The 8,166-nt window shown below is 46.3% G+C and overlaps 1 pseudogene; it reads right to left on the bottom strand.

The window, feature by feature from the left end:
- Nucleotides 1-4,686: 4,686 nt before the first annotated feature.
- Nucleotides 4,687-6,223, bottom strand: LOC103230146 (hsc70-interacting protein-like; annotated as a pseudogene).
- Between the last annotated feature and the right edge of the window lie 1,943 nt (nucleotides 6,224-8,166).

Here is an 8,166-nt window from a genome sequence, read left to right as displayed (position 1 = left end):
CACCTGGCCTAATTTCAACACATTTTTAAAAAATTCATGTGACTTCTGTATTATATGTGTATATATCTCTTATCATCTATCTAGAAATATATATATAGATACACACATATACTATTTATAAGCACACATTGTATACATACATGTTTTATTTACCATAATAATCATGTTTCTCTAAAAATCAAGTAGAATTGGGGTGTTGAGGAGAATATGTGAAGCTAATCCTTCAGTTTCTCATAACCCTCAGCTACACACACACACAGGCCCTTAAAGATCTTAGAAGGGAGGGAGGCTAAATGTCCTGGTTTATCTGGAACAGGCCTGGTTTATGCCTATGGGCCCAGCATAATGATTAATAACACACCTGCCCTCTCCAAAGTCTTCATTTAAATGATAAATTATATAGTCATCTTAATCTTGGAGGACATCTGACAGTCCCTGGCTTCTGGGATGTGCTGACAGAAATGTCATTGCAACCTGACCCAGCCAGCCCTTGGGGAAAACCAGGTGGTCAACTGATTTGTCTTTATTCTCCTATTTTGAGAGAGGTCAGACCTCCAGGCCCTACCTCACCACACCCAGCCAGTTGAACTGAGACCTCTGGGGACATGGGCTCCTAAGTCCTGTACCCTAAGAATCGAGAATGCATCATCACAGATGCTCACACACAGGCTATGGTCCTAGCCAAGCCACGGTCATCTTACTGCTCAAACCTTCCCTCCTCTAGGAACTACCCCTAACCCTGATCCACTGTAAACATAAGTCCTTTAGCATATGATGTCTCCACATTGCATAAAACTCACTGAACCTGCTTACATGCCAATTCTGTATGAGTCTGATTATTGTTTCATTTACTACAGTCCTGCCTTTCTCACCAGACTAGGGATCCCAGGGTTAGGGGCTATCTACTAGGTATCCCCAAGTGCAGGATTGAGTTCTTCCCCCATCAGACCAGGGATCTTTAATGGCAGGAACCAGTCTCCCCTACCAGATGGAGCTCCCAAGGACAGAAGTCCTGTAACCTGGAAGACAATCATCTCTTCTTCTTACTTCTGCTTTTGCCATTCAGTGCCCAACCCAGGTTCAAGGGAAAGTATAGGTATGGATCTTGTTCTCCTAACTACCCCGCACTTGGGCTGAGTGAAGGGGTGAGATTTGTTCCTGTGACTCCCTTTCAAAGCAGTTCTGATTTTTCCAGTCTGCCTGGGCCTCCAGGCTGCAGAGCGGACTGACTCGTGCTTAATGAAGCGCATTCTCCATCTGTGGTCTGCCCCTCCTGGCAGCTCCAGCTGCCTGGGGTCTGGCTTTGGGGAAAGCAGTAAAGAAGTTCCCTCATCTCAGACTGCCCCCAACTACAGACACACCAGGGATCCACTCCCCCAGGCCAGCCCCACCCCACCCATGTTAGGCTAATGAGATCCAGACCCCACACCAGAGCTGTCCTGATTGGGTTGACCTGTTTAATTAAAGCAGCAGCTTCCAAAAACGGAGGTTCTGCTCCAAGGCTCTGCCCCTGGCCTCAGAGACAGACTCTGGCTGTCTCTGGCCAGCTTGGACTTTGGCACTTTTTCTCAAACCCTGACTTTCTTCTCTCCCTCCCTCCTTCCTTCTCCTCATTTTTCCAACATCTGTGTCCAGAAAGGAAGAAAAACCATGTTTGGACTGGCCTCCTTCCATCCGTCATTTTTTTCCCCTTTCAAACGTCTTGTCTAAAGCGGAGTCAGTTACATAAACATTCCACCTCTTTCCATAAATTGGCCGCAGTTACCGAACAATAGCGTTACTGTGCAGGGGAAGAGGGAGCCCGAGGCCACACCCCGCAAGTGCTGGTCCCCCAGCCAAATAGAACCAGAGACTCATTCTTTGAAAGAACCAAAGAGGAAATCCAGAATCTTCAGGCGAGACCTTTTCTGTTGTGCTTGGAGCGGTTCCTTTACCAAAGCCCCTCTCTGCTCTGCCCTCCCGGCAGCCGTCTTCCATCTCTTAACTTCAAGCTGTTTGAACGGATGCCCAATTTCTGCTTTTTCCTTAACTGCCTGACAGTGTATGTCACTGTGTGTCCCTGTCCCGAGGGCAGAGTGTGTGGATGATGGAGTTGGTGGTGGTGGTGATGTGTGCGTATGTGTGTGTGTGTGTGTGTGTGCGTGCATGTGTGCCTTTTGGCAAGATTTTTGGAGGCACGCCCTCAAGATTTTGTTGCCTTTTTCTTAAATAGAAACAGTTAGACCTCACTAATTCAGACCAGTTGGAGAAAAGTGCACAGGGGGAAAAAAAGTCTGACTTAACAGAACCCAGTTCTTCTCAGGCCCTCTCCCTTCTCCCAGATGCATCCAGTTACTGGAACTGGACTAACCACATTGGCAGATACAGTTTTGCCAGACTTGCTCCATGAATAGATAAAGACCACTTTTTCCATTATCTTGAGTACCTAATTAAATGTGCAGGCCACTCAGGGTGTGAAAATGCATTTTTTTTATTAGTAGGTCAGATATCTTCAACATTTATACAGTACTTCTCATTGACTTAGTGAACTGTCTTCTTAGCCAGACTGCATGCTCTTTAAGGACAAGTTCTATATCTTAATCCATTCACTATCCAGTGTCTATTGTAGCTCCAAGCACATAGTAAGTGTGCAAAATATTGTTGAATAGTGGATGGATGGATGGATGGATGGATGGGTGGATAAATGGATGTACAGATGAAATTAGTGAGGCAGGAATAACGGGAGTGGAGAAAGAGCCTTGGCAGGGGAAATTTGAAGGAAGCTTCTATTGACCTCCGTCTGATGAGGAGCAGAAGTAGCAGAGAGCAATGTTAGAGCAAGAGCAAGTAACTGACAGCACTGCCATCAGCTCTAACAGCAAGTGGCAGGAGATGGGGGAGGCAGAGATGGTTGGAGCTGGGACTGGGGAAGTGAGTGGTAAAGCAGAAGTAGGAAGGCTGTGATTGAATGGGGTTGGTGGGAAGATGTAATCATGTGAATGGGTCTGTGAGCAGCTCTGGTGCTAGAGGCAGATGGGGGTGTGATAAAAAGAGATTCATCTGCTATGGGTAAACTAAGTGGAAAAGGTGCTGTATCAGTTAAGTGGCTTTTGGCTGCAAGTAATAGAAAATTTAGTTCAGTTGGCTTATACTAGTCATTCTCAACTGGGGGCAATTTTACTCCCCAGGGGACATTTTGCAAGGTCTGAAGACATTTGTGGTTGTCACAACTGGGATGGGTGGTGGAGGGGGTCATACTGGTATCTAGTGGGCAGTGGCCAGAGATGCTTCTCAACATACCACAATGCATAGGACCACACACAATGCACAGCTGCCCACAGCAAAGTATTATGTGCCCCAAAGTGTCAATGGTGATGCTGAGAAACCCTGGCTTTAACCAATAAGGAATAATTTATTGTTCCATATAATAAGCAGTTTCAGTGGTGGTCATTTTATGTGTTCATTGAGGAGGTGGGTTCTCCCCACCAGTAGCCTTTGCCTCTGCCATGTATTGGGCCTTTGTACCCTCAGGGCCACAAGAGGCTACAGTGGTTCCAAGTATCACATCCTCACCCAAGAGCGTCTTCCTGTCCCTTTATAAAACTCAAATTTCCTTTCTGTCTCACTAGCCTTGTGTCCTATACCTATTCCTCAATCAATCCTGGGCGAGGGGATTGCCAAGATGAGTTTAATTGACATCCCTCACCCCTATCCCCACGCTGACACTGGGGTATGGAACGTGAAACATGAAGAAAATTTATATTCTGTTAAAAAAAATGTATCCTCTGGAGAAAGGAGAGGGTGCTGTGTGGTTCACAACAGGCTCTCCCCAGCATGTTAGGTTCATGAAACTGAGAAATGCGGTCCTGGGCCTCAAGGCTGGAACTTGCTGCTCTGTTACTCACTTTGGATTCGCACCTTCGTTCACTCATTCCATAAGCAGTAGATATTTACGGAATGCCTCTGCATGGTGCAAGGGATATCACAGACGTGTGGTTCCTGCTGACCTGGAGCTTTCAGTCTTGTAAGGGAGACACTAATCAAATAGTCTCACGGATGATGTGCAATTAAAGACAGAGATAGGCTGGGATTTAAAAGCACATGGAGCAGCGACAGCATATTACAGAAGGCCTTACAAAGAAGGTGAGGGAGAGTCAGGAAGGGTTTCCTCGGTTGAGCTAAGATCTGAAGAATGTATGAAAATTAGCTTGGTAAAAGACAGGGGACAGAGGAGATTTCCCGAGAATAGTGACCATGTGTGCACATCCCTCTGTGGGGAGGAGCTTAGTGCAATCCAGGAACAGTCACAGTGGAGTGCAGAGCAGAAATCTAGGGGAGGACAGCAGGGATTTTGAGAGGTTAGGCAAGGGCCGAATCTCATAGGGTTTGCTCATGTTAAGGATTTTTGTCTTGGTCTTAAGAGCAAGGAAAATTCATTCAGGTGTCCCAAACAAAGATCTTTTTTTTTTTTTTAAGTGTTTAAAGTTTGTAATTCCTAGTAGGAAAACATTATCTGAATGAATACCCTAATGGCAAACCACTGTAAAATGCTTCAGCTGCATTTCGGGGAGAGGGGTAGGGATTATCTTCAAAGCATCCCGGCTCTCTTGATGAGGTCAGAGGTACACTGGTTTGTATTACTGAGACATCCATAAGGTGATCTAGGTTGCTTTCCCTTCAGCAAGGGCTTTATTTATCAGAAAGGCATTATGCTTGACCTCCATATTTGGCTGACAATTTACTGATAAGATTCGTAACCTTTGGGTTGCTCTGGTATTGTGACATATTTGCTGGATGCTGAGCCACATCCTGGAAGGCCACCATAACTTCTGGATCCTGCATGGCTGCAAGAACCTCTGGATCACCAAGAATTTCACTGAGTCCAGGCATTCTGGCCCTTCCAGCCATGCCCCTCCCATTCCTGGCATTCCTCCGGGAAAATTACCAGGCATTCCCCCAGGAAAGCCACCTGGAAAAGAGCCATACTGAGCTCCTGACTGTCATCTGGCTTCTTCCTCCCTCTGGGCTCTCTCACGCTCTTCTTGAGCCTTCTTAACTCTTTCTGTTCTTTCTTTGATCTCTCGCTCTTTCCGTTTTCGCTCATACTTTCTCCAATATTCAGCAATTGTCTGTGCCCTAGGTTGAACTTCTTTTAGCATTGCACTGGCATCTTCATTATAAGCCAATTTACAGGCAAGGGCAAGATCATGGGCTGCTTCTTCCCAGTGACCTAGAAGTCTGTGTGCTTCCCAGCTGGGTGCGGTGGCTCACACCTGTAATCCTAGCACTTTGGGAGGTCAAGGCGGATGGATCACAAGGTCAGGAGATCGAGACCATTGTGGCTAACACAGTGAAACCCCGTCTCTACTAAAGATACAAAAACTTAGCCGGGCATGGTGGTGGGCGCCTGTTGTCCCAGCTACTTAGGAGGCTGAGGCAGGAGAATGGCGTGAACCCAGGAGGCGGAGCTTGCAGTGAGCCAAGATTACACCACTGCACTCCAACCTGGGTAACAGAATGAGACTCCCTCTCAAAAAAGAAAGAAAGAAAGAAAGAAAGGAAAGAAAGGAAAGGAAAGGAAAGGAAAGGAAAGGAAAGGAAAGGAAAGGAAAGGAAAGGAAAGGAAAGGAAAGGAAAGGAAAGGAAAGGAGAAAAGAAAAGAAAAGAAGTCTGTGTGCTTTCCCTCGCCACTTGTCAGGCTGAGCGGAATCAGGATTTATTTTGATGGCTCTGTCACAGTCTCGGATGGCAGCATTTGGCTTCTGTAATTTGACAAAGACACTGGCCCTCTTGACCTACAAAATGGCCAAACAAGGATTCAGCTTGATGGCATCTGTGAATAATTCAGTAGCTTTCTGCAGTTTACCATCATTTAGGGCTCAACAGCAGCCACCTTCTTATCATTTGCCTGATCCATCATCTCTGTTATCTCTGCATTTTCATCTCCCATTTCTTGATGGGCATCAGTGTCTGGTTCAATCACACCTTCATTATCAATTTCTAGATCACTTTCCTCACTTGATGGTTCATCTGCCTTTAAGTCTTCCTCCACCTTCTTACTATCAGGTTTTTCTTCCTAGGTATTTTCTTCGAATTTAGCTTTCTGAGTAGCAGGTGGTACTTTACCCCACATGCTCTCCACCCACTCCCTCAGGAAGCGCATTTCCTTGGTGTGCAGAACACTCGGATCCTGCTTACACATTTTCACAAAGGCCCGAAGTTCATTCACTTTGTGGGGGTCCATGGTCAGGAGGTGGTGGGCAAAGCTGAGGGTCTGTAGCCTGGTTCCAGGATCAGGCCCTGGCTTGGCATGACCGCGCAGAAAGGACTTTTTTTTTTTTTTTTTTGAGATGGAGTCTTGCTCTATCACTCAGACTGGAGTGCAATGGTGCGATCTCGGCTCACTGCAGCCTCCACCTCCTGGGTTCAAGTGATTCTCTTGCCTCAGGCTCCTGAGTAGCAGGGATTAGAGGCACCCACCACCACGCCCAGCTAATTTCCAAATAAGGATCATTTTGACTGCAGTGTGAAGAACAAAGTGGAGAGAAGCAGGCTAGATTTGGGAAGGTAAGAAACTACTACATGGGTTCAGGCAGGTGAGTTGTGATGGTGGATTGGATCACGGCAATGGTGGGGATGTAGAGAGGTTGTGAGATTTAAGATACATTTGGCCGGACACGGTGGCTCAGGCCTGTAGTCCTAGCATTTCGGGAGGCCAAGGCAGGTAGACTGCTTGAGGCCAGGAGTTCGAGACCAGCCTGGCCAACATGGCAAAACCCTGTCTCTACTAAAAATATAAAAATTAGCCGGGTGTGGTGGCGTGTGCCTATAGTCCCAGTTACTCGGGAGGCTGAGGCAGGAGAATTGCTTGAACCTGGGAGGTGAAGGTTGCAGTGAGCTGAGATTGTGCCACTACACTCCACTCCAGCCTGGGCAACAGAGCAAGATCTTGTCTCAATTAAAAAAAAAAAAAAAAAAAAAAAGCCAGGCACGGTGGCTCACACCTGTAGTCCCAGCACTTTAGGAGGCCAAGGCGGGTGGATCACAAGGTAGGGAGATCAAGACCATCCTGGCTAACATGGTGAAACCCTGCCTCTACTGAAAATACGAAAAATTAGCCAGGCATTGTGGTGGGCACCTGTAGTCCCAACTACTGCGGAGGCTGAGGCAGGAGAATGGCAAACCCGGGAAGCAGAGCTTGTAGTGAGCGGAGATCATGCCACTGTACTCCAGCCTGGGTGACCAAGGAAGACTCCATCTAAAAAAAAAAAAAAAAAAAAAAAAAAAAAAAAGCAGAAAGAAAGAGATAGACATTTAAGAGGTAAAATTGACTAAATTTATTGATGGATTTCTTGTGGACCAGTGGGGAAAATAAAGGATTAAGGACAGATTCCTAAATTTCTGGATTCAGAAAATGGTTGGAAGGAAGAGCCATTTATTAAGAAAGAAAACAGTGGAAAAGGATCAGACCTCTGGGAAAATTAGAATTTAGCTTTCATCATGGTGGGATCACAGCTCCTTTGAGACATCCAAGTGGAGATGCTGAGCAGGCAATTGGATATATGGATCCAGAGATCAAAGGAGAAGACTGGGTTGGAAATATAAATTTAGAGAATATTGGCATACAGATGGTATAGTGGGTGTCTATCACCAAGTAACAAATTACCTCAACACTTGGTGACTTCAAACAACAGTCATTTATTATCTCTTATGGTTTTGTTGTATTGAGACTTTGGACAGTGCATGGAGAGGATAACTTTGTTCTACAGTGTCTGAGGTCTCAGCTGGGAGACTCAATGGCTGGGACCTGAAACTATATATATATATAATATATGTATTTTTTTTTTTGAGACGGAGTCTCGCTCTGTCACCCAGGCTGGAGAGCAGTGGCACGATCTCGGCTCATGCAAGCTCCACCTCCTGGGTTCAAGTGATTGGTTCTTCAGCCTCAGCCTCCCAAGTAGCTGGGATTACAAGTGCCCGCCACCACACCCAGCTAATGTTTTGTATTTTTAGTAGAGACGGGGTTTCACCATATTGACCAGGCTGGTCTTGAACTCCTGACCTTGTGATCTGCCTGCCTCAGCCTCCCAAAGTGCTGGGATTACAGGCATGAGCCACCACGCCTGGCCTATATGATATTAATGTTGGCTGCTGGCTGAGGGCTTAGCTGGAGTCATTGGCTGC

The sequence above is a fragment of the Chlorocebus sabaeus genome, chromosome 25 (assembly GCF_047675955.1).
Source record: "Chlorocebus sabaeus isolate Y175 chromosome 25, mChlSab1.0.hap1, whole genome shotgun sequence".
Classification (NCBI taxonomy): domain Eukaryota; kingdom Metazoa; phylum Chordata; class Mammalia; order Primates; family Cercopithecidae; genus Chlorocebus; species Chlorocebus sabaeus.
This window is presented reverse-complemented; position numbering and strand designations above follow the sequence as displayed.